This window comes from Mastacembelus armatus, chromosome 16, assembly GCF_900324485.2.
Source record: "Mastacembelus armatus chromosome 16, fMasArm1.2, whole genome shotgun sequence".
Taxonomy (NCBI): domain Eukaryota; kingdom Metazoa; phylum Chordata; class Actinopteri; order Synbranchiformes; family Mastacembelidae; genus Mastacembelus; species Mastacembelus armatus.
Window position 1 is genome coordinate 14,185,397 of NC_046648.1, and position 27,835 is coordinate 14,213,231.

General features: G+C 44.6%; 1 pseudogene; it reads right to left on the reverse strand.

Moving 5' to 3' along the window:
- Positions 1-27,832, reverse strand: LOC113136729 (solute carrier family 45 member 4-like; annotated as a pseudogene).
- Positions 27,833-27,835: the final 3 nt, after the last annotated feature.

Sequence of the window (27,835 nt, forward strand, 5' to 3'; positions counted from 1 at the left end):
TCAAACAACAGAGGTATTAACTGTTTCTCTGTCTGTGAGGTCAAGAAGAGGCAGCTTTTGGTCACTGGTCCTTTTCCCATTCTGCTCTGAATCTCCAGACAGATCCACCAAGCTCAGATCCTGATCTGCGCTGCTGCGCTCCACATCAGGGTAGATGACAAGGAAACATGCAGTAAGGAAGCCAAGGAAAGAGCCTCCGGAGGCCACCATAGGAATGACACGAACACTTCCAACTGCCTCTACCATAGTTCCCAGAGCTGACGCAACCAAAATCTGGCTGATATAGACCTGGAAATATGATGACACACCACAGAAGCATAAATTGTAATGGCAGAAAGCACCTGAGGATCATGTTGTAAAGGTCCACAGCCCAAACTAAACTATCTATGGATCAGTTCTAAAAACAAGAATGTATGAATGAGGCTCATTTAACTTCCCAAAGTCACCCAATTAGATGTAGATGGGTCAATTTAGAGAAAACAGGACATTTAGTTTGCATCTAAAAAGTGAAAGAAGTGAATGCTCACCTGGCAGGATAATATAGCACAATCAATACCAAAACCTCTTCGAGTGTTTGCTGGACTGTGGTGAATGTACTGGAGAGAGGAACATGAGAGGCTGATTATAATTGCAAATATTCTTTTCTTTAGAGTATTAGTTAAAATGTTTTCATGTGAAAAGCTTTCAGTAAGCTAAATGCCAAAAAAATATGACTGATGCTTTCCATAATGCTTTAGGGCTGAGACTCATGGCAAACATTTACTAAAATAAATACGTAAATAAATGAAAAAACACAAATAGGCCATTTGTGTAACAACAGCTTCACTAAGAAATGGCCTACAACAGACCTAATGAGACAACATCACATGGACTTCAGTTGTTTTAGCATGCACACTCCTGGCAGAACTTGTTTATATTTTCACACTTCAAAATGATCTTATACTGCCAAGCCTCCAGTGAAGTACCAAACCAAAATAATACATGTCATCTATATAATAGATTTTATTTATTTCTTGTCAAATAAGGACACTGAGCATGAATATGTGTTGACTGTTTATGTCTGCACATACCTCTTTAATTTCATGGTACTGCCCGAGTAATGGATAAGGACAGTATGAGATACTCATGGAGATGATGCCCATGCTACTGATCATCACCATGGCAACATAAACATTAGGGAAGATCACCATTACAGCGGTCCCTAAAATTAAGGGGAAAAAAGTTTTTAGTAATTTTAAATAAACAAAATTTCCCTTTATCTAATACTGAGACAATATGCACATGTACAGTACTACACTAATGTTGTCAGTCCCACTTTTATGTATTAACTGACCTACTGAGAATGGGTAGAGAAAAATATCACTTATTGGAGACAGGGAAGGGAAAAGGGAAGTTTAATTGTATCACACACCACTTTTGTGTGCTAATACAGTAGTTAGTAAATTGTAACCTAAAAATGGGTTGTAGTTGAGCTTTACCAGAGCAGACAGCTGCAGTAGCAGCATGGACCACGAGCCCCCAGCAGCCCATCTGTCAGGGTATCTGCAGGTTTCTAAGAGCTAGATTTAAGACTTTTTAAGACCTTTTTAATACCACGCAGAATGAAATTTAAGACCAATTTTGTAGAAATAAAATAAAACATCACACAATACAACCAATTACCATAACACACTGTTTATTGATATAAACTGTTTACACACTGTTTGATTTATTGAGTAAAACAAAAATAAAATGCCAGGTGTTTTCCGACAGGTTTCCACAGCCGCTTTGTCTTATTCACACCGCATGTGGGTCTCCAAAGCTTTCATACCCATTGTTCCGAGTTTTACATTTTTTTGCACAGCCTGCACCGGACCTCGAACACGTTGCCACTAACCACTTTTCCACTTAACCACGGCGCAAAAGTAGGGTTTTGTAACCAATTGTCATTAAATTTACATTTACCCTAAAAGACTAAAAAAAAAGACTGAAACTTTCCCACGGTTCACACAGCTGCCGGAAAGCATGTGTTAAATGAACTCCACTCAAACGCCTATTTCGTTCTGTGTAACAAATACGCGAAAGGATTTCAAATTGATTTCAAGATGAAAATAAAATCTGCTTTATGGGGTCTGTTAGATTTCATTTTAAGACCTTTGAAACGCGAATTTAAGACATTTTAATGCTAATTAAGGCCTTAGTTTTATAATATGGAATTTAAGACTTTTTAAGACTTTTTAAGGATCCGCGGACACCCTGATCTGTACTCCTTTGTTATAATTAAGTAGCTCTGTAGAATTGTCTGGTGCTTGGAAAAATTAGAATAATTGCAGCAAAGTTATTGAACACTTGATAAATAGACTGGATAGCTGTGTAATGTTTAGAAGTGGCATAGATTATGTTGTGTAGTATGCATTATGGTTTGTTTCTGCATTCCTCTACTGTGCAGGGGTATACTCAATGGATACTGAGCACAACAAGACCCAATAGAAGTGTATATGTGCATGGGTGTGTACCGTGGGCTCTCCGTGGAAGATGACTTCCCCCTTAAAATCTGTGTAAAATACAACTTCAGCTATTATGGAGAACCATGTGAGAAGGTGGCACATGCACAATCTCCACAGCTGCCTTCACATCTGAACAAAAAGAACAATCAAGAACAAAAAGAGAAGCAATGTTGCAGTACAATGGTAGAAAACAAAAAAAAATTTTCTAATTTACTTCACCTTCAACATGGATAAACAGAGTAATCGAACAGTTGTATCCTTGTTTGGTCCTCCCTCACTGCTAGAACTTTCAGATGACAGACTACCAGCTGAAAGCTGCAGTTTCCTCATGTCTGCAGGCTTCTGGAGGTCACTGAGATCATTCAGACTGCGAGAGGTGGTAATTGGCCGAGGGACTGAAGCTACTGTCCTTCGCAGTCGATAACACTGCGATCCCACTTGTCCATAGTATGAAAATGTAAAGGAGGGCTGGAGAGACAAAAACATCAGCTTTTCTACATTTGACAAAAGAAACTAAAAAAGTGACAGAGTGATACACAGGTAGATAAAAAAATTAATAAATGCAATTGTACTTGTCTGTAGAACGTGTGAGAGTGTGATCGTGATGAAACTGAGGTGTTGGAGGGGCAGTTTCCAAGCTTAGTGGAGGTATGCCCTTTCACTGCACTGTGGGCAGAAGAAGACAGGCAAACACTGACACCATTGGTAGCCTGCTGGGAAAGAAGAGAGGCACAATGAGCATATTAGATACTAAAGGCAGCAGGAGAAACTCAAGACAACTTGTCTGAAACACAGCACAGAGGTTTTTCTGTCTCTGAAGGCCTTTATTTAATGCCTACTTAAAAACAGAGAAAGTAATCACATATGAAACACCTGTCTCAGATGTGAGTTGTCTGAGCCAGGACTGATGTGAAGAAGAAAACCAGGACAGTTTGTTGGATCCTTAGGCTCAGGCAAAAGTGCACCACCAGGAGGACGTGAGAACCCAGTACTGCCGTTTGATGGCTTGAAAAAAATCCTCTAGCTCTGGCTGAAGCTCTGATAGAAAAAGTTACATATCTGGATTGAGGTCAGGATCCAACTCGATTGTAGCATCTGGCATGGCTAAGATTGAATCGCCTTTACACCGCACTTGCTCCACACCAAGGAAGTCCATTTCCCCTTCCTCTGTATCTGATTCACTGCCCTCTTGGGACGGGCCTTGAACAGTAGCATCCTCCTCATATCAAGTAAAGGTGGGGTGTGGGTGTGCCCAAAAGGCCTGAAAGGCATCTGGCTGGTATACTCCCCACCTACTGTGACTTCAGCCTGGTTGGATGGAGTGAAAGTTTGCTCAGGGATGCTGAGCATGCGTACTGTGACAGAGATAATGAAGATAGTTCCTGCAAACAGGAAGAGGACCTGGTTCTGTGATTTAAATGCTTGGCCCAGAGCTGTGCCAGTCCAATCGAGACCACCCACTATATAGCCCACTGCCCCACCAAGCCCTGCACAGACAGGGGTAGACACAATTACACATTATATTAATTATTATGCTAAGAAACAAAGACAAATCTTTGTGAGTGTACTGTCGACATGTTAAAGCTCACATTCAGAGAAAAATGTTAATATTTTGTAGGTTTGGAGCATGTATACAGTATGTAGGCACTACTTATAGATGTTTTATGAGAAGCTAATATTTATACACATCTTCATAGATGGTCTATGTATGTAAGGGTTCATGCATGTATTTCTTACCAGCAGAGCAAGCATGAATATTCAGGGCAATATCTTGCTCCTCAGTGTCAGCAACATCAAGAAGATAAGCTCTGATTGGTCCCTCAGAGGCATCAGCACAGAAATCGAGCACCACTACACCTACTACAGTAACGACAATGCCAATTGGCTGACTGCTTGGCCTGTCACCAATGGAGAGTCCTGAAAGAACATCTCAAAAGAGGTAGGTTTAAACAGCAATTATTATAATTTCTAAATGGTGCTCTTATCTGACATCTTTTACTCACCTATTAATGATCCATTTAAAAACAATGCCACTCCCAGCAGCACACCCACACACAGGGCCAGAAAGAATGGTCTTCTCCTGCCCCATCTTAGAGTACAACGGTCACTTGCTGAGCCAATCACAGGTGTAAAGAGGAGACCAAGGATGGGACTGAGAAACCAAGTTAAACTGTAATATTGTGCCGGAAGACCTAAAGGCAACCATAAACAAAATACCAAGTATATTCATGTAGGCAGTAGCAGATTCAACATTAAAGTTTAATTCTGGGCCAAGATATTGGACAAATACATTACTTAATACCAAGCAATTTCTTACCTTACCTTACCTAAGAACAGCATTTAAGCTTCACAATTAGTGTTCTTATTCAGACAACACTGAGAATATAATTATTTTAGTTGTTTGAGGCACTACCTTTCAGATATGTCTGGAACCATGGTCTTTAACACTGATCTTTTGTATAGGGTATACTGTGTGATCTTGAGATGTGTGTTCATCTACTTCAATATGTCTTACTTTTTGGTTTTATCATAAACCTTGTTTTGAACTCTGATAGACTGAGCATAAATTCCATTTGTTATCAATTATTCATCTTGGTAAAAAGTGTATCTTTAAGTAACAAAAGTGTATCTTTAAGGTAATTCCTACCAAATGCTGACACTCTTCCACTGATCGACAGGTGGGTGTAATGCTCCAATAAAGGAAGAGAAGATGAGAACTGCTAGGCAGCAAACATTGGATGCAAATGTTGCAAGAGGCTAAAGGAGCTGCACATCCTGCTTGAGTTCAATGTTCAAAGCCACAGCATTTTGCTGTTGCGCAGTCACACTTCATTCAGCTCACTTCAGCTACTTCAGACCAATAATCCTGGTCAAAAAGGAAAATGTAGACAATTGTCCATGTTGGGGTTATAGGGACAAAAGTTCAAATTGTTGCCATTGTGGAATTAGATCTGAAGACAGGATGTTTATGTGAGAGGTCTGTTTCTCCAGCTGACCTCCATAACCTTATGACCCACGATGAACTGAAGTTTTATTGCACCCAAGTATCCTGTGTCTGGTTTTGTTCCCCACTATACAAATAAAGGACTGCTAAGTGAAAAGAGGGAGAAGGGTGTAAGTCGCATGGGGAGAGAAGAAAGTCTCTTCTCTCCGTTTGCAACTGAGGCGGTTCTCACTTGCAGACGTATACTCGATACAAAGTTGTCGTGTGTTTCATTGCCTTCAGGAAAAGAACCATGTCAGTGTAGCGTAAACCTGACATATTTATTGGTGTTTCCGCCCGGTTTCCAATACAACAGTTTGGATGAAGAGGAGGACGAGAACGCCGTGAATCTGTGCACAGTCAGCCGTTAGACGCTGGAGAAAATCCACCCACGTGAATTCGTTGGGAGGTCGGCAGGTCCCCGTCTGGAAACATCCTCTCAGCCCTGCTGTCTGACGGAAACCGTGAAGGCAATTCTTGCGTCAAATCAGGTAAAAATCCGCGGGTGAAACTGTGTGAATGGACGTCAGAAAAAATGTGTGAGTCTAAACTAAATACCGTTGCAGAGCGGGATTAGAATCAAATTGATTCGAATGCACAAACAGTGAAAGTTGTTAGACAAGACCACTTGATACCTGTCAGGGACAGGGGGATAAAAGATCATGGCAAAAATAATCTCCCATGTCAGGAACATGGATGAGGTGTATCCAGTGTCAGGGACACTAGGAAGGCATTAAAACAGTACTGTGGAGTGAATGTGAATGCTTACTTGTTTGTTTGTTTGTTTATGAAAAGGGAACGTTGGACAGGCAATTGCCAACCGAGTAGAACGGTGTCACTTCCCACTGAAACTGTGTGTTATTTGTTGGGCACAAGTAAAAATTGAAAAGTTGAGTGTGTTGGACGGCTGTATCCGCAGGTAATTAGTACCTGTAGAAGCCTGATACAGTGGACGATCCCCACGCTGTTGTGACTGATCGTTTGCTTGTGCCAAGTTGCAACTATGGGAAAGGGAAACAGTAAACCCCAATTAACGGGGGATCCTAAATTTATGAACACCTATTCCCCCGGAGCGGCAAGATATTTGGGTGAATGGAAGAAAAAATATGAGTTTCCTGGGAAACTGGAAACCTGCGCATGCGATAAATTGGTAACTCAATTGAAAGCAGAAATGGCTATAGCAGGACCAAAGAGAATTGATAAATTCAAATTACAAATTATAGAAGCTGTTAAATGGCAGGAACAGGCAGAAAGGAGACAGGTTTGTGGAATGCAGGCAAAAAGAGAAAAAGATAAGGAAAAGGTGATAAAAAGTCCCTCATAGCAGCTCTCCAAGAGGATCCAGCTGATTTTGTAGGGCGTCCACAAGCACTAATTCAACAAGAAGAACGTAGAGAGCAGCAGAGACGTCTGCTTGCACAAGCCGCAGCAGCGGCTGCGGCAGCAGGGTCAGCTGAAACCCCGGCTCCCCCAGTCCCCCCCAGTGAGATAGTGGGACCTGTCCTACCTAGCCCCAGTCGCACTAGAACGGGAAAGTTGTACAGTCCCCTGGTTAATGAGGTTCAACAATTAGCAGCAGCTATGTCTGACACGAGCCCATTTAAAAACCCCCAGGGTGATGGGTCATGGATGGGGCCCCGTCCTGACCCACCCCCCTGGCCATTACTGGAAGACCAGACTAGCATCTTTCCAGCCATAGAGGTGCCTAACCCCCACTATGGAGTGGGAGGTGATAATAGGCCCCTTCTCTTAGTGAGGAGACCCTGGTCCTGCAAAGAATTAGAGGATGCAGTAAAAGGACTGGGGGATCCCCTCGCTAATGTTCGCCAGTGGATTGTTAACCTGCAGCAACTTAGACAAACTTACAATTTGGATGGACAGGAAATTGACTCAGTGTGTAGAAAAGCCTTAGGATATAGGTATGGAGGAGTAAGAGGAGAATATACTGGCCGAACTCCAGCTGGAGCAGTTCGGCCTCCTAATAATATCGTATTGGGAGCTCAATTCACACCATTAACAGAGCGGATTAGAGATGCTTTTGTTAAACCTCCTGATTACCAAGCTATTGCTCAGTGTAAACAGAAAGATGATGAGGATGTGCAGGAATACAGAGGAAGGTTAGAGGAAGTGTTTAAAGCAAATAGTGGATTGGAACCTGAGGAGGCCCCTGGTTCAGCCTATCAGCAGCAGTTAAAGCAGGCCCTGCTGAGTGGTTTCCACCCTTCCATTAAGCATCACATACGAAAACTCAACATTAATACTCCTACAGATGGAGTCACTCAGATAATGAATTATGCACAACATGCACAGGATATGCAAAAGCATAAGTCAAAGCAACAGTCACAGGCTGCTGTGTTTGCACTTCTGGATGTGATGAGCAGTGGTGGATCTAGGGGGGGTCCTCAAAGATCCAGAAGAGGCAGGGGCAGAGGAGGCCCAGCTAGGCAAGATAGCAGGTTCAGAGATGAAGGAGAAGGAGAAAGAGATGACACATGCTACAACTGTGGTCGACCAGGACATTTTGCACGAGAATGTGATCGACCACGCCAGAGACAGAATAGGAAGAGGCATAGACGGCCAGATGAGTACAACCGACTTGAACCCCATAACCTTAATGCATGACTAGACCCCTCAAACACTGAAGAATTGGATCTTAGTGAAATTGTGGAGACTTATTATAGTACAGAAGAGTACAAAGTAATGCCCATTAGAGTGTTAAAAATTAATGGAGTAAAAATAAATTTTTTTTGTGATACAGGAGCAGACAGAACAGTATTAAGGGACAGAATTCCTGGAGTGACAAGAGGTGAAAAACATATCTTTGTGAGATCAGCAAATGGACAGGTCACTCCTTGCAGTTTCTCTCAAAGCCTTGTGATTAAGGATGAGGCATCTGGCTTCCAGGAGAAGGCAATGGCAGTTTTATGTCCAAGCTGTCCAGTCAATCTACTGGGCAGAGATCTGTTGAGCAAATTGAAAATATCCTTGGTGCCCACTACCAATGGAATGGCTGCAATTGGTCCAGGGGAAGAGGTCCCCACCTATGTAGTGCTAAAACAAGGCACGCCTTACTACTGGTGGTCCCTAGATCTGCCCACGCCTGACCCTGGACGGACAGGAGAGCAGCTCCTGCGCCTGTTGCCTGATCCTCAACCACCTCACACGGAAAGCCTCACTCCAGAGCAGATGCATGTCACTCTTTACTATAAGCACACTCCAGGCCCTGACTTAGATTATGCACAGAAATTTGAAAAACTAGGGCCACAAAGAATAACTCTTAAAACTCTTTACACTGACAGAAAAGGAAAAGCAGTCTGTTCTGTAGGCCTCACCCAGGAAGCTAAACTTCTTGTAAAAGGGTGGACACCTAATCCTCATCTGTCAGTGTCTAAGACTAGTGACATGTACTGGGAGGAGCTGAAACAGTTTTTAAATGAAGCAGAAAGCATTTGTGATTGGCATGAGGGCAAGGGGGGCTGGTTCAGTAATAGTGTGGGAAACCGCTTTTACAAAAACCTAAATTGGGTTGTAACTGCCACTCCCCGTGCCCACATGGGGGAGGATGATCGAGAATGAGTGTTGCTTTTAGAGGACATAGATCCGTGCTTGGCTGAAGTGCCCAGCAGTTTCTGGTCCCGAGGCAAGACTGATGTAGGCCTAATGACCACAGCCTCAGAAGTCATAATCAAACCTAAATCAGGTTATAGACCCAGAATAAAACAGTATCCCCTAAAACCAGATGCTTTAGCAGGAATCAGACCTGTAGTGCAAGGGATGCTCGATGCAGGAATCCTGGTGAGAGCCCCAGAGGCTTAGTGTAACACCCCCATATTTCCAGTCAAGAAAGTTGATGGAAATAGTTGGAGGATGATCCAGGATTTGAGGGAAGTCAATAGGGCAGTGGAGAGTAGAGCACCATGTGTCCCAGACCCTCACACCCTGATGAATCAATTAAGACCTGAGATGAAATGGTTTACAGTAGTAGACCTAAGCAATGCTTTCTTTTCTATACCAGTGCATCCAGACTCACAGGGATGGTTTGGTTTCACCTTTGAGGGAAAGAAGCTCACATACACTAGGTTACCCCAAGGCTATGTGGATAGCCCCACAATATTTGCTTCTGAATTAGAAAATTGCTTATCTACATTCCACATGCCTCCACACAGCCAAATTTTGACTTATGTTGATGACATCTTAATTGCATCAGACACCCAGCAACACAACAAAGACACTGCAATAGCGCTGTTCAAACACCTAGGAAAAACAGAAGGAAGAGCCCTGACTGAATCCAGGAAAGCAGCTGTTCAACAAGCCTGTAAACCTATCACTAAGCAACAGATGATGCAATTCTTAGGGCTGTGTAACTATTGTCGACAGTGGATTCCAAACTATGCTCAGGTGACACAACCCCTGTTAGACTTAATTTATGAGACTCCAATGGCCATGAAGCAGGAGATAAGGTGGACTCCTGAAGGCGAGCAGGCTTTCGGTGAGTTAAAAGGAAAACTAGTGTCCACGCCAGTTTTAGGCCTGCCAGATTATAGTAAACCTTTTGTCCAGACAGTAGACTGTAAAGGGAAGTTTATGACTTCAGTGTTGACTCAGCTGTCAGGATGAAAACAGAAACCAGTAGCCTATTACTCTAAGAAGTTAGATCCTGTGGCTTGTGCTTTGCCTGCCTGTGTCAGAGCTGTGTGTGTGGCTGCAATGGCAGTACAGGCCTCAGCAGAAGTGGTACTTTTTCACCCACTTACACTGCTAGTCCCACACTCAGTTGACTTGCTTCTGACAGAGACCAAGATGTCATTTTTGTCACCAGCTAGACATCTGTCTGTCATGGCTCTCTTAATGTCTCAGCCACATTTGACCATAAAAAGATGTTCTACACTTAATCCATCTACTCTGCTGCCCACAGCTGAGGAAGGCACACCACATTGCTGCATTACAAACACTGAAGAGATGTGCAAGCCTCGTAGTGATTTGAAAGATGTTGCCTTAGCTGAGGGGGAAGTGTGGTTTGTGGATGGCTCCTGCTTTAAAAATGAGAAAGGAGAAAATATGTGTGGGTTCGCTGTAGTGTCACAACAGGACGTTTGTGCAGCAGGTCAGCTCCCCTCACATTTCTCAGCACATGCTGCAGAGATAATTGCTCTAACTCAAGCATGCAGACTAGCAGAGGGAAAAAGTGTTACAGTGTACACAGATAGCCAATATGCTTTTTCAACACTTAATTTCTTTGCTGCACAATGGGCTCGCAGAGGAATGAAGACAGCTGGAGGACAATCAGTTAAACATGCCTCCCTCCTAAAAGAGTTATTGCAAGCTGTTATGTTACCAAAGCAGATTGCTATCTGTAAATGTGTTGCACATACACAAGGTACAGACTCCGTATCGAAAGGAAATGAGAAGGCAGATGTAACAGCAAAGGCAGCTGCACAGGGACAATTCGGCAAATGTAATCTATATATTATAGAAGACGTGAAACAGCCCATAGATCATAAAGTACTTTCAGACATGCAGAAAAGAGCCCCACCAGTTAAACAACAACTCTGGCTCAAAGAAGGAGCCACAATAGAGCAAGACCTTTTTAAAATCAAAGACAAACTTTGCCTACCTAGAAGTCTTTATCATACAGCAGCTATTTTGACACATGGGCTTTGCCATGTGTCAACAGGAGGGATGGTATATGCAGTGGAAAAGTATTTCCATGCACCAGGATTTAATAACTACTCAAAATATTTTTGTAAATCCTGTTTGATTTGTTGTAAACACAACCTACAGGGAAATCTCAGACCAAAGAGAGGGAGATTCCCCAACCCAGATTATCCATTCCAAGTCATTCATATGGATTTTATAGTTGTCACAATGTCAGACATACAAGTACTGCCTTGTTCTGATAGATGCATACTCTAAATGGGTCGAAATTGTGCCCAGTAAAAATGCTGATGCACTAACAGTGGCTAAAGCGCTGTGCAAAAATATTATTCCAGACCATGGGATCCCACAGCGAGTTTACAGTGATAATGGTCCACATTTTGTGAATGAAGTAGTTACACAAATGTCAAAACACCTGGGGTTTGAGTTAAAAAAACATTGCTCATACCACCCCCAGAGTGCAGGACCAGTTGAAAGATCTAATGATCTATAAAAATGAGACTGAGAAAAACCATGGAGCAAACGGGGAGGACATGGGTAGAATGCCTCCCCCTGGTAAAAATGTACGAGGGTCACGCCAACAGACAAAGGCCTGACCCCATTTGAAATCCTTTATGGGAGACCTTTTACACTTCCCATTTGTGAGGATGTGTGTGAAAAACTTCAAGGAGAAACTACTCTTGCAGAGTGGATGAGTAAAATGTTAAAGACCAAGGAAGTTGTGAGTGCAAATAATCTGCCAGATGACCTTTTGTCTCCACAGGGGCAGAGGGTTAAACCAGGAGACCAAGTGCTGATAATGGTCATAAAAAGGAAAACCTGGTCTACACCTAAGTGGGAAGGACCCTACACTGTGATCCTGACCACAGCTGTAAAGATCCAAGAGAGACCCACGTGGATTCATCAGAGCCACTGTAAGGTACTGCAACACCTGGTGAGTGTCGAGTAGAGGTGGAAGTCGGCCGGTATCAAAACCTTTGGCCGCTGAAGAAAACATCTGATCCTTGCTCCCAGCTATGGCACCCACCGCCTGCCCTAAAGGGTGGGAATGTGTTCTCCTACCATTATGGCTCTGCCTGACCATATTGGTAATCTTCCTCACAATGGCAGATCTAGAGACTATAGCGAATAATAATTTTACGAAGGAGCACAAAAAACCTAGGGCCAAACGATGGACACGTACTGACCTCACAGACTGGCACTGGATACAGGAAATGACTAATAACACCTTTTATTGTTGTTCTAATACTGTTTTGCTTATTTACTACATGTATTCTGCCATGTATTAAGTCTATGATTACCAAAATGTTCACCCAAGCCTTTGTGTCCTATACTCTCCTACAAACAGTTCTACTGGAGGAAGAGGACCGAGTGTAAAGGAGATGTGAATGTTTATTTTTTATCTATGTAACGTTTTAGGTAGCAAGCCATAAGGTGACTGCCCTGGTGAGGGAGTCGGCTGGGAATTTTCCCCTGAAGGAGGGGTTTTTCGCCCAGCCTTGTTACATACATATCTATGTGTGTTATTCATTTTTATTTTAGCATTAACACTGTTAGATTAGGACCTATGTGATTTCCTCCACTCCCTCCGTAGTCTGTCATGAATGATGGTGACTCAGAAAATCTTATGAAGTTGGGTCAGCCTGATGTATGTTTCACAATGACAAACAGGAGGGAAATGTTGGGGTTATACGGACAAAAGTTCAAATTGTTGCCATTGTGGAATTAGATCTGAAGACAGGATGTTTATGTGAGAGGTCTGTTTCTCCAGCTGACCTCCATAACCTTATGACCCACGATGAACTGAAGTTTTATTGCACCCAAGTATCCTGTGTCTGGTTTTGTTCCCCATTATACAAATAAAGGACTGCTAAGTGAATTTGATTTATACTTCTAAAGCTTCATGTTTTGTATATGAATTAATTATATAATAATTGATTAATTGTATAAAATGTAATTAAACAAATAATTCTAATAATGATGTGTTATGAGAATTGCCTGTTACCACTGAGGTGAATAGGGAACTCAGTGTGCGGGGTGTGTGTGGTGGGCGTGACGTGTGTGTGTGGCCAATGCGCGCGCCCGGTAAGTGAGACACGGCGAGCAGATGAATGGACTGAAGTGGCGATTGGAGCGTTTAGTTTAGCTGCAGGCTCGAATGTATAGTGCTCTCACTAATTGCAGTACGGCAATAAAACCACAAAAACTTTTCAGTGAAGGTCGTGTCGATCTGTTGTGTGCTTCACTACTCCAACAAACGGGTGACGGGAGTTAACCACGGAGGACGAACACCTTTGGTCCTGGAGAAGTTCGCACGGACCGCCCCTGTGTCCCCGACCAGGAGACCAAAGCGGGAAAGGTTAACAGATGTATTGATCATTTAAAAACAGGTATTGTAGCATGCAGCGATCTAGAATCAACCACTAGGGGTGCTGTAGCTTTTTGGCAGCACTTTATTTTGAACAAACAGCAACAGACACTAGCAAGCTTCCTGTGTTCTATACACCGCACAAGGTTGTGCGGTGAGATTTTTCATGCCCATCACATGAACGTGAGGGAGTCTACTAACAGACAACACTTATGATGTGTGCTGATGGTGCAGACAAGAAAACGTTCGCCTCACATTGATTACATGGGAGACACTGTTGAAAAGTCAGACCTTGTGACCTTCACCCGAGTTCATTAATGGAGAGATGAAAGAGGACGGAATGGAAGTTAGGAATCGACACACCGGTTTATTGTAAAAATACAGAGACGTCTCCGGAGATCCACTCACACACGCAGGCAGAGAGATCTAAACAATAGATGGAAACTATACAATGTTTAAACTGTTGGGCAGCGCCCCACCAAAAGGAATTTATGATATTACCTTATATGGAGTTGTTATTGCCAAATGTCTTCTATGTGTTCTGGATGGGGGTCGCTTGAGCAAACCAAGGTCAGTTACTTCCTTTATCTTATGTGAAGTCCCCATGGGTGCATCTGCATTCCACAAGTCCCCCTTTTGGGCTCTCCTAAGAGCCCATCTAAACAAATTAGAATTTTGCTATCCCTCTCTTGATCTCCCTTAGGAGATCACATCTCTCGGAGCTGTACCCCGTCTAGGTCATCACTGTCGTCATCTGAGCCCTGGGCCAATAAGGGCATCAGAACGTTCGGGTCGTGTTTCTCTATAGTAGACGATATAAGCCTAACTGCGAGGGAACGCAGGCATGGAATGAAGCAGCACCCACAGGTGACTAGGATCCCCACAAACACAGCAATAGAAACTAATACAGACATAATGAGATTTTTCCACTAACCAAACACAAAACAACAATCATTATAGTCAGGGTCGTAAGGACCCCCAATACCTTCCCAAATCCAAACATCTCCGCTTTAACTCCCCAATTGTTAACTAAACTATCTAACAATAACTAAACATACACAAACTAAATAAATCAACGGCTAAAACTACCACTCAGAATCACAACCAACAAACCCTCGACCTTGCCTCCCTTGCGCTCTGATTCATCGGCTGGAGGCTTGGCACACCTCATGTTGGAGAGGGGCGCTCTTTTTCACCCCCTCCCTCTCGGATGACTTCTTCTTTCTTCGGGACTGAGGGTGGACTACTTCAGTACCTGACTCGCTCCCTCTCGCTTCTGCCCCTTTCTGAGGAGGGTCCTTCTCTGCCTCAGCCAAGACAGAGGTATGTTGTAGCAGGTCCTCCTGGACCTCGGTCAAAGATCTGGATGGCCGTTCTCCTGGTGCACACTGCGACCAGTGGTACCAGGTGTCTCCTTTTCCCTTTAACCTCACTGCGTGGGATGTTCTTTCTGTCACCTGGTAGGGTCCTGTCCACCGTGGCTCTGACCACTTCCTCTTGATCACCTTCAGCAGCACCCAGTCGGCGTCGGGTGGAGTTTGTGTTCCGTCGCCGTGCTGGTCCACCACCTGATGTGAGAAAGCTGAAACGAGAGCTTGCAGAAAGTTAAAATATGCTTTGGCTGACAGACCCTCATTCTCTACAATAGTTACTGGGCTAGTGGTGTGGGGCCCTGGAAAGGGTCTCCCTGTTTGAAGTTCAAAAGGAGTGGAGGAAGGAGGCTGTAAGGAGGATCGCCCCCTGTTGGTGTTGCTCTCCGGGTAAGCGAATCACTTTTGTCTTGCAAGCGTATCGTGTTGTGTGTGTTGTATAGTTCGTCTACAGACTAGCAACAAACTAGCTATAGTTTAACACACCTAAAAACTAACTAAACTCTAAACAATTCATTAACTGCTGCATTCCGGTAATAGTCAAGTACCTTTCTATTTTGACCGGTATTTATTGCTATTTCCTGACTTAGCGCTCGTTAGCCTACCGGTTAGCTTAGCTAGCTAGTTAGCTAAGCTAACATGGCCTCTCCCTCTCTCTCTCTTTCTTGCTCGGTGTGCCACATGTTTAGTTATTCCTCTGCCTCCTTTAGCGATAATGATACCTGTAATAAGTGTAAGGTTCTGTTAGCCTTGGAGGCGAGGATCACTGATTTGGAAGCGCGGTTCCGCACCTTCGAACAAAAGCCAGCTAGCCTAGCCCCGTTAGCTGGTGTGGAGCCACCGAGCTCAGGGTCTGTTAGCGGTCCAAGGGCAGCTCCGGAGCGGCCCGGAGAATTAGCCTGGGCGACGGTCCAACGGAAACGTACTCCTAAGCAGAAGCCCACGGCTCATCACCTGCCTGTTCACGTTTCGAACAGATTTTCCCCGCTCAGCGACACACCCGCTGAGAAACCGACTCTGATAATTGTCGATTCCTTAGTCAGGAACGTGAAAATAGAGACACCAGCGACCATAGTCAAATGTATTCCTGGGGCCAGAGCGGGCGACATCGAGTCAAATCTGAAGCTGCTGGCTAAGGCTAATTGTAAATATGGGAAAATTATTATTCACGTTGGCAGCAATGACACCCGATTACGCCAATTGGAGGTCACTAAAATTAATGTTGAGTCGGTGTGTAACTTTGCTAAATTAATGTCGGACTCCGTAGTTTTCTCTGGACCCCTCCCCAATCTGACCAGCGATGATATGTTTAGCCGCATGTCGTCGTTCCGTCGCTGGGTGTCTAGGTGGTGTCCAGCAAACGATGTGGGCTTCATAGACAATTGGGCCACTTTCTGGGGAAAACCCGGTCTGGTAGCGAGAGACGGCATCCATCCCACTTTGAATGGTGCAGCTCTCATCTCTAGAAATTTGGCCGAGTTTATTAGCCGACCTAAAGCCTGACAATCCAGGGTGGGGACCGGGATGCAGAGACTCAGTCTAAAACGCCTCTCTGCAGTTTCCTTAGAGCCGCCGCCCCTCTCAAACCACATAGAGACTGTGTCTGCCCCTCGAACATATAAATCAAATAAATCAGAAGTTAACAGAAGAGGAGTTATTCATAAAAACTTAATAAAAATTAAGACCACTCCTCTTATTGAACAGAAAAACAGAACTGTCAAATGTCTCTTTCATCTAAATCTTTGTTAGTAAATGATTTGATAACTGATCACCAAATTGACCTACTTTATCTTACTGAAACCTGGTTACAGCAGGATGAATATGTCTGAATGAATCAACCCCCCTCAGTCATAAAAATTATGTTTCTTGAAGCACAGGTCGTGGTGGAGGAGTAGCTACAATCTTCCACTCAAACTTATTATTAAACTTTCATCCTCAGAACAATTTTAACTCATTTGAGAGCCTCACTCTTAGTCTCTCACATCCAAACTGGAAAACACAAAAACCAGTTCTACTTGTCATTGTGTACCGTCCACCTGTCCCTTACTCAGAGTTTTTAACTGAATTCCCTGACTTCCTGTCTGATCTAGTGCTTAGATCAGATAAAGTTATTATAGTGGGAGATTTTAACATTCATGTAGATGTTTAAAATAACGGCCTCAGCATTGCATTTAATTCTATATTAGATTCAATTGGTTTCATTCAAAATGTTAATAAACCCACCCACTGTTTCAATCACACCCTTGATCTTGTTCTGACCTATGGTGTCGAAATTGAACATCTAATAGTTTTTCCCCCAAATCCTGTTTTGTCAGATCATTCTTTAATAACTTTTGAATTTAAAATGATGGATCATGCAGCGTTTGGAAGAAAATTCCACTACAGCAGATGTTTATCCGACAACGCTGTTAATAAATACATAATAATACATAATAATACATCTATGCCAAGTATAAACATAGTGGAGGGCAGCTGCTTCAATCCCACTCCCTACCAAATTGATCATGTTGTTGACAGCGCTGTAACCTCACTGCGTGAAAGGCTTGATTCTGTGGCCCCTCTGAAAAAGAAGTTAGTGAATCAGAGAAGACTAGCCCCATGGTATAATTTACATATTCGTACCTTAAAGCAGGCATCACGAAGGCTGGAAAGGAAGTGGCGTTGCACAAACTTAGAGGAAATTTTTCTAGCCTGGAAAAACAGTCAACTAACATATAAAAAAGCTCTCCGTAAAGCCAGAACTGCATACTATTCATCACTAATAGAGGAAAATAAGAACAATCCCAGGTTTCTTTTCAGCACTGTAGCCAGGCTGACAAAAAGTCACAGCTCTGTTGAGCCCAGTGTTCCCTTAGCTCTCAGCAGTGATGAATTTATGAGTTTCTTTACAAATAAAATCACAACTATTAGAGATAAAATTCAGCAGATGCTTCCTATACCTGCAATAAATGAATATTCTACTACAGTAGCTCTTGAATCATCTGTAGGACCTCAGTTATGTTTAGACTGCTTCTCTCCCATAGATCTCTCTGAATTTACATCAGTAGTTGCTTCATCGAAATCATCAACGTGTCTCTTAGACCCCATCCTGACTAGACTGCTTAAAGGCACCCTGCCATTAATGAACTCATCTTTATTGGACTTGGTAAATTTATCTCTAGTATCAGGCTACATACCACAGGCCTTTAAGACTGCAGTAATCAAACCTTTACTCAAAAAGCCTAGTCTTGATCCAGGAGTCTTGGCTAATTATAGACCAATATCCAACCTGCCATTTATTTCTAAAATCCTAGAAAAAGCTGTTGCTAAGCAGCTATCAGACCACTTACACAGGAATGAACTATTTGGAGATTTTCAATCAGGATTTAGAGCACATCATAGTACAGAAACAGCACTGTTGAAAGTCACCAACGATCTTCTCTTAGCCTCAGATAATGGACTTGTTTCAATACTTGTCCTCCTAGACCTTAGTGCTGCATTCGACACCATTGATCACAACATCTTATTACAGAGACTGGAGCATGTGATTGGTATCAGAGGAACAGCGTTAAAGTGTTTTATCTGTCCATTTATTGGGCAGATTCCTGTTTGTTCATGTCCATGATGAACCTTCCACACAAACAAAAGTTAGTTATGGAGTTCCACAAGGTTCTGTGCTAGGACCGATTCTGTTCACCCTGTACATGCTTCCTTTAGGATATTTCATTAGGAAGCACTCTATTAATTACCACTGCTATGCAGATGACACTCAGTTATATCTATCTATTAAACCTGTTAACACAAACCAGTTAACCAGACTTCAAGCCTGTCTAACTGACAACAAGGCCTGGATGACCAGTAACTGTTTACTTTTAAACTCAGAGAAAACAGAAGTCATTATATTTGGGCCAAAAAATCTCAGAGCTACTCTAGATGGCATAACCCTTTAAACCTTTAGTTATCAAGCTCCTCTCCTATGGAACCAGCTCCCAGCCTGGGTTCAGGAGGCAGACACTCTCTATACTTTTAAGGCTAGACTTAAAACCTTCCTCTTTGACAAAGCATGTAGTTAGGGCTGGCTTCAGGCAACCCTGAACCATCCTTTAGTTATGCTGCTATAGGCCTAGTCTGCCCGAGGACCATCGGTGCACTGAGCTCCCCTACCCTAACCCCCCCCCTCTCTCTTCTCTCCTCCCACCTCATGTATATTCCACCATGAATGTTACTAACCTTGTGCTCTCTCTCTCCCCTAGTTTGTGCTCTCTCCCTCTCTCTCTGTTCTCTCTGTACCTTCTGCAGGTGTCCCTGGTCCTGGAGCTGTATATCGCTGATGTGCAGTTACTGGTCCCACCAACCTGCAGTGTCTATTTGTTGTTTATTGTTGCTGTTCTTTTCTCTCTGCTCTATCCACTCACCCCAACCGGTCGAGGCAGATGGCCGCCCAAACTGAGCCCGGTTCTGCTGGAGGTTTTTTCTTCCGTTAAAGGGAGTTTTTCCTCTCCACTGTCGCCAAGTGCTTGCTCATAAGGGAATTGTTGGGTTTTTAGTTTTAGTTTTTGTAAAGTGCCTTGAGATGATTTGTATTGTGATTTGGCGCTATACAAATAAAATTGAATTGAATTGAATTGAATTAAACCCAGTGGATTGGTTAACAGAACAGCAAATGGGCATGAGTGCCAATGGCAATGCATCAACCCAGTTCAATTTAGTCTCTGCACAGATTTTTGCCAATTTGGTTTTTACAGTTTGATTCATCCTTTCCACCTTTCCTTGAGACTGTGGATAATAATTCAATTCAATTCAATTCAATTTTATTTGTATAGCGCCAAATCACAATACAAATCATCTCAAGGCACTTTACAAAAACTAAAACTAAAAACCCAACAATGTCAGAAAAAATAATGTGTGAGTCTAAATTAAATACCGTTGCAGAGCGGGATTAGAATCAGATTGATTCGAATGCACGGACGGTGAAAGTTGTTAGACAAGACCACTTGATATCTGTCAGGGACAGAGGGATAAAAGACCATGGCAAAATAATCTCCCATGTCAGGGACATGGTTGAGGTGTATCCAGTGTCAGGGACACTAGGAGGGCATTAAACAGTACTGTGGAGTGAATGTGAATGCTTATTTGTTTGGTTATTGATGAATATTTGTTGTGAAGGGGAACATTTGACAGACAATTGTCAACCGAATAGGTCGGTGTCAATTTCCCAATAAAAGTGTGTATTACTTGTGTGGTACAAGCAAAAATCGAGAAGTTGAGTGTGTTGGACGGCTGTATCCGCAGGGAATTAGTACCTGTAGAAGCTTGATACAATGGACGATCCACACACTGTTGTGACTGATCGTTTGCTTGAACCAGAGTATAACCATGGGAAAGGGAAATAGTACACTCCAGTTAACGGGGGACCCTAGATTTAGAACACTTATTCCCCAGGATCAGTAAGATATCTGAGTGAATGGAAGAAAAAGTATGAGTTTCCAGGGAAACTGGAAACCTGCGCATGCGATATATTGGTAACTCAATTAAAAGCAGAAGCGGCTATAGCAGGACCTAAGAAAACTGATAAACTTAAATTGCAAATTATAGAAGCTGTTAAATGGCAGGAACTGGCAGAAAGAAGGCAGCTTTGTGGGTTACAGACAAGAAAGGAAAGAGATAAAAAGAAAGGTGAGAAAAAGTCCCTCATAGCAGCTCTCCAAGAGGATCCAGCTGATTTTGTAGGGCGCCCACAAGCGCTAATTCAACAGGAGGAACGCAGAGAACAGCAGAGACGTCTGCTTGCACAAGCCGCAGCAGCGGCTGCGGCCGTGGCAGGGGCAGCGGGGTCAGCTGTAGCCCTGGCTCCCCCAGCCCCCTCCAGTGGGATAGTGGGACCTGTCCTACCTAGCCCCAGTCACACTAGAAAGGGAAATCTGTACAGTCCCCTGGTTAATGAGGTTCAACAATTGGCAGCAGCTATGTCTGACACGAACCCATTTAAAAACCCCCAGGGTGATGGGTCATGGATGGGGCCCCGTCCTGACCCACCCCCCTGGCCACCACTGGAAGATCACACTAGTATTTTTCCAGCTATTGAGGTTCCAAATCCTCATTATGGAGTGGGGCGAGATAATAGACCCCTCCTCCTGGTAAGGAGACCCTGGTCCTGCAAAGAATTAGAGGATGCAGTAAAAGGACTGGGGGACCCCCTTGCTAATGTTTGTCAGTGGATTGTTAATTTGCAACAACTCAGACAAACCTATAATTTAGATGAACAGGAAATAGACTCAGTATGTAGAAAAGCCTTAGGGCATAGGTATGGGGGAGTGAGGGGAGGATACACAGGGCGGACCCCCGCAGGAGTGGTCCTGCCTCCTGGAGACCCAGTGCTAGGTAATCAAGTTGATGGATAGAATGCAAGTAGCATTTGTTAAACCTCCTGATTACCAAATCATTGCTCAGTGTAAACAGAAAGATGATGAGGATGTGCAGGAATACAGAGGAAGGGTAGAGGAAGTGTTTAAAGCAAACAGTGGATTGGAACCTGAGGAGGCCCCTGGTTCAGCCTATCAGCAACAACTAAAACAAGCCTTGCTGAGTGGTTTCCGCCCGCCCATCACCCACCATATACGGAAACATAACATCAACACTCCCACAGATGGAGTCACTCAGATAATGAATTATGCACAGCATGCACAAGACACGCAAAAACATAAATCAGAACAGCCATCTAAGGCTGCTGTGTGCACTCCTGGATGTTATGAGCAGTGGCGGAGCCCGGGGGGGCCCTCAGCAGTACAGCAGAGGAGGATTCAGAGGAAGAGGCAGGGGCAGAGGAGGCCCAGATAGGCAAGATAGCAGGTTCAGAGATGAAGGAGAAAAAGATGACATGCTACAACTGTGGTCGACCAGGACATTTTGCACGAGAGTGTGATCGACCACAACAGAGATAGAATAGGAAGAGGCATAGATGGCACGGATGAGTACAACCGACTTGAACCCCATAACCTTAATGCATGACTAGACCCCTCAAACACTGAAGAATTGGATCTTAGTGAAATTGTGGAGACTTATTATAATGCAGAAGGGAATAAAGTGATGCCCATTAGGATGCTAAAAATTAATGGAGTAAAAATAAAATTTTTGTGTGATACAGGAGCAGACAGAACAGTATTGAGGGACAGAATTCCTGGAGTGACAAGAGGTGATAAACATATCTTTGTGAAGTCAGCAAATGGACAGGTCACTCCTTGCAGTTTCTCTCAAAGCTTTGTGATTGAGGATGAGGCATCTGGCTTCGGGAGAAGGCAATGGCAATTTTATGTCCAAACTGTCCAGTTAATCTACTGGGCAGAGATCTGTTGAGCAAATTAAAAATTTCTCTAGTGCCCACCACCAATGGGATGGCTGCAGTGGGCCCAGGGGAAGAGGTCCCCTCTTATGTAGTGCTAAAACAAGGGGCGCCTCATTACTGGTGGTCTCTAGACCTGCCCTCGCCTGACCCCGGACGGACAGGGAGGAGCTCCTATTGCCTAATCCTCAACCACCTCACACAGAGAGCCTCACACCAGAGCAGATGCATGTCACCCTTCACTATAAGCACACTCCAGGCCCTGACTTAGATTATGCACAGAAATTTGAAAAACTAGGGCCACAAAGAATAACTCTTAAGACTCTTTACACTGACAGAAAAGGAAAAACAGTCTGTTCTGTAGGCCTCACCCAGGAAGCTAAACCTCTTGTAAAAGGGTGGACACCTAATCCTCATCTGTCAGTGTCTAAGACTAATGACATGTACTGGGAGGAGTTGAAACAGTTTTAAGTGAAGCAGAAGACATTTGTGATTGGCACGAGGATGAGGGGGGCTGGTTCAGCAACAGTGTGGAAAACAGCTTTTACAAAAACCTAAATTGGGTTGTAACTGCCACTCCCCGTGCCCACATGGGGGAAAATGACCGAGAATGAGTGTTGCTTTTGGAGGACATTGTTAGGATCAAAAGTCTAAATTGTTTATCATAGAATTTATTCACTGCTATAAGTAAATGTACATGTGATCTTGTTGAGTAATTGAACTTTTGACTGCTTTGAATGTTGACAGCTCAACACATGTCAGTTGTCCATATGTTGTAAGAATGTATGCGTTTAGGAAGTGAAACAGACCCGCTCTGGGGCAAGGAACTTGTGACACCAAGTGCCCCCTGGTTGAACTTCATGAATCTATAGGGACAAAAGCCAGTTTCCTTGTTTCTAAAGCGAACGTGATATATGTTAAAGGTCTTCTGTGCAACTATTGTGTAACCTTGTTTGCTATAAATAAAGAAGTCTGTGTGAAGCTCGGGGCTGCAGCCACAAACCAAGAAGAGACGTCTTCTTGCAGCCACGAGCTGATCCCAGCCTGAAAAGATGCAACGTGTCTCTTGTTAAATGTTTGAGTAGAACCAACAGACATAGATCCATGTTTGACTGCAGTGCCCGACAGTTTCTGGTCCCGAAGCAAAACTGATGTAGGCCTAATGACCACAGCCTCAGAAGGCATAATCAAACCTAAATCAGATTGACCTAGAATAAAACAGTATCCCCTAAAACCAGATGCTTTAGCAGGAATCAGGCCCGTAGTGCAAGAGATGCTCGATGCAGGAATCCTGGTGAGAGCCCCAGAGGCTCAGTGTAACACCCCCATATTTCCAGTCAAGAAAGCTGATGGAAAAAGTTGGAGGATGATCCAGGATTTGAGGGAAGTCAATAGGGCAGTGGAGAGTAGAGCCTCATGTGTCCCAGACCCCCACACCCTGATGAATCAGTTAAGACCTGAGATGAAATGGTTTACAGTAGTAGACCTTAGCAATGCTTTCTTTTCTATACCAGTGCATCCAGACTCACAGGGATGGTTTGGTTTCACCTTTGAGGGAAAGAAGCTCACATACACTAGGTTACCCCAAGGCTATGTAGACGGCCCCACAATATTTGCATCTGAATTAGAAAATTGCTTGTCTACATTCCACATGCCTACACACAGCCAAGTTTTGACTTATGTTGATGACATCTTAATCGCATCAGACACCCAGCAACACAACAAAGACACTGCAGTAGCGCTGTTCAAACACTTAGAAAAAACAGGTAACAAAGCATCCCCAGAAAAATTGCAGTGGGCTACCTCTGAAGTTGTATTCCTGGGTCATAAACTAACACCAGAAGGCAGAGCCCTGACTGAATCTAGGAAAACAGCTGTTCAGCAAGCCTGTAAGCCTATCACTAAGCAACAGATGATGCAATTCTTAGGGCTGTGTAACTATTGTCGACAGTGGATTCCAAACTATGCTCGGGTGACACAAGCCCTGTTAGATTTAATTTATGATACCCCAATGGCCATGAAGCAGGAAATAAAGTGGACTCCTGAAGGCGAGCAGGCTTTCAGTGAGTTAAAAGGAAAACTACTGACCACGCCAGTTTTAGGCCTACCAGATTATAGTAAAGCTTTTGTCTAGACAGTAGACTGTAAAGGGAAGTTTATGACCTCAGTGTTGACTCAGCTGTCAGGAGGAAAACAGAAGCCAGTAGCCTATTACTCTAAGAAGTTAGATCCTGTGGCTTGTGCCCTGCCTGCATGTGTCAGAGCTGTGTGTGCGGCTGCAATGGCAGTACAGGCCTCAGCAGAAGTGGTACTTTTTCACCCACTTATACACTGCTAGTCCCACATTCAGTTGACTTGCTTCTGACAGAGACCAAGATGTCATTTCTGTCACCAGCCAGACATCTGTCTGTCATGGCTCTCTTAATGTCTCAGCCACATTTGACCATAAAAAGATGTTCTACACTTAATCCATCTACCCTACTGTGTGTTTCATTGCCTTCAGGGAAAAGAACCGAGTCAGTATAGCGTAAACCTGACATACTTAGTACAAATGTGACATTCCCTGACCAGCTCTTTAGCCATATCTTTGAGATATGGATGCCACCATTGCTCTAAGTTCTTCAACATTTGGGCTGTACCAACATGCCCCACCCCGTGAGCTTCCAAGAGGGCTGTCCTCCTGATTCCGGGAGGAAGTATGGGATGACCATCCGGCCCCCTCCACAATCCTTGTATCTCAGTAACCCCTCTCTCTTTCCAAAGACTTCTCTCCTGGGGGGATGCCCCCTTTTGCAGTCTCTTGAGTTCCTCCAAGTTAGGTCTTTCTTTAATCTCTTGCGTCACATCCAGCAGCATTAATTTAACTTGGTATCCCGCTGCTTCATTGGCTGCTTGGTCTGCAGCCTGATTTCCTTTTGCCGTAGGGCTGTTGGACTGATCGTGTCCCTTACACTTGATCACTGCCACAGCTAGCGGTTCCAAGAGGGCATCTGCTAGTTCTCTCATCTCTTTCTCATGTTTGATGGGCTGATTAGACACTGTTAGGAACCCTGCTCCAAGCCATTGTCCTAATTCAACATGTATGGCTCCTGTCGCATATGCTGAGTCTGTGAAGATGTTCACCTTTTGGCCCTTGCCCAATTTCAGAGCTGCCACCACGGCCATCAGTTCTGCCTTCTGTGCCGACTGTTGTCCTTCCAGCCTTTGTGCCACCCTTACCTGCAACTCCCCTCCTATGTCTTCCACAACCGCATAAGCAGCCTTCAACCCCTCTTTCTCATCTCTGAAGCAGCAGCCATCCGTGTAGAGGTCACGTGCGTCCTGCAGTGGTGTGGCCTGCAGATCCGGCGCACTTTTTCCTCTTTCAGGACTTTTTCCTCGCACCTGTGGGCCTGTCCCGTCCCAATCCTGTCTGCCATGTTAATACCTTCATGTGTATATGAGATATGTGGTTCCTCCAGAATCCTACTCAACCTTTGTTGTCTGAGGGAGGAGAGTGTGAATGCCTGGGAATTTACATAAGCCACCACACTGTGAGTGGTGAGAACCCTGAGTGGGTGTCCCATGACAATGTGGGCTGTCTTCTGTAAGATCCTCGCCACTGCTGCAACATGCTGTGTTGCAGGCGTGATGTCTTTTTTTCATGGTGTCCAATGCAGTGCTTGTGTACATCAGCACTCTCCCCTTTTTTCTGGAACAGGACGCCGTTGGCAACTGCGTCCTTTACAGAAACATCCAAGAAGAAGGGCTGAGTATAATCAGGAATGGCCAGATCTGCGGCCGTTGCCAGAGCTTGCTTGAGGGAGATGAAGTTCCGTTCTGCCTCAGTTGTCCAAACGAGCGGTGCTGAAAGATTCCGCATTCCTTGACTAGCTGTCGAAGTGGAGTGGCAAGGTTGGCATAGTCGGGAATGTAAGAGCGGCTGTAGCCTGTGAGCCCCAGAAAGGAGAGCATATCTTTGACCAGTACCGGCCGAGGGTGGTGCAGGATGGTAGACCTGTGAGCAGGTGATAATCCCGCCCCTGCTTGCGAAATCAGTCGGCCCAAAAAGGCAACTTGTTTACGGCACATTTGTAGTTTAGATTTGCTGACCTTAAAGCCCCTCTCGGCTAGATGACGCAGCACGGACTCCGTGGCCTGGAGACAGGTCGCAACAGTGGGTGCGGCGAGCAGAAGGTCATCAACATACTGGATTAAGGTTGTGCCTTCCGGCAAAGTGCAGGAATGTAGCACCTGTTTCAAAACCTGATTGAAAATACCAGGCGAGAGAGCGAAGCCCTGAGGGAGTCGGGTGTACCTGAGCTGGCATCCCCAATAAGTGAAAGAGAAAATGTGACGACACTCCTCTGCCAACGGGAGGCAGAAGAAGGTAAGTGGATCTGGCTAGGATCCAGGTTAGCCAGAGCCACATATGGGTTGGGAACCGGAACGGTGGAAGTTACTAATATATCATTAATGGCCCTAAGATCATGCGCCATACGGAACTTACCTGTACCCTTTTTCTCAACCGGTAGAATGGGTGTGTTCCACCGTGACGAGGAGGGTTCTAGCACCCCCGCTTGTATTAGGCCTTCAATAGTATCCCTGATCCCCTCCTCTGCCTGAGGTTTATGTGGATATTGGCGGATCCAAAGGGGAAGCCCCCCTTGGACCTGGAAGGTGACCGGGGGACTGTCCGTTAAGCCCACGTCCGTGGGAGACTGAGCCCATAAAAAGTCCGGCAGCTGAGATAACATGTCTGCGGCTGGGTGATGGTCAGTGCGTGCCATGTCATGGTACCTAGACACCTCTCTGTGTTCTAATATAGCAGGGTCTGTGGCAGTCAGCTGAATGCAAAAAGTTTTAATCTGGGGAGCGTACCAGACCTGCGGTATGGTGGTGGTCTGCCAGTCTTTGTGGGCCAACGCCCTCTTGAAGATACCCCCCAGTTCTTTAGCCTCATGGTTAGGATGTAGGGCGAGAGACACGTGGTGCACTGTCCTCACTCATGCGAAACCAATCTTGTTGGGCCGGGAGAAGCTGCACTCCCGCCACCACCCCCTCGGGGGCAACATAGATATTCTCGGCTTCGATGCTCCAGGAGTCCCCCTCCACCTATTCAAACACCTCCTTGTACCAATCGGTTTGGAGCTTATCATAGAAGAGGGTAACATGGAGAGGATCCGGGGAAGGAATGTAGGGCTCGAGGAGCGAGATCCAGGGGTGCCAAGACTGATACGCGGACCATATGCCCTTATGTCCCGGACTCTCCGGGCACAACCTAGCCCAGTATATGTCGGCTACCTCGTCCGCCAGCGGCTTCAACAAGCATTGTTTTCGTGTCCAGTCTAAATGTGTCTGACATGGTAGTCACAGGCCATCTGGCAGAGTGACAGTAAGTCCCTTGGGGGCACACAAAATAGTGGCCTCAAGCTTAATCAATAAGTCCCGGCCGAGGAGGTTGACAGGAGTGCCGGGTGAATAAACGTAAGGGTGGCGTACCTGCTGACTGCCCACCTGAGTGAGCAGAGGTCGAGTTACTGGCAGAGTCTGTTTCTCCCCCGAGAAGCCCATGACGGTGGTCTTATGGTTCGACAAGGTGGAAGCAGGGGTGGTGTTGAGAGTAGAACACGTAGCCCCTGTGTCGACCAAAAACGACAGATTCACCCTCATGGA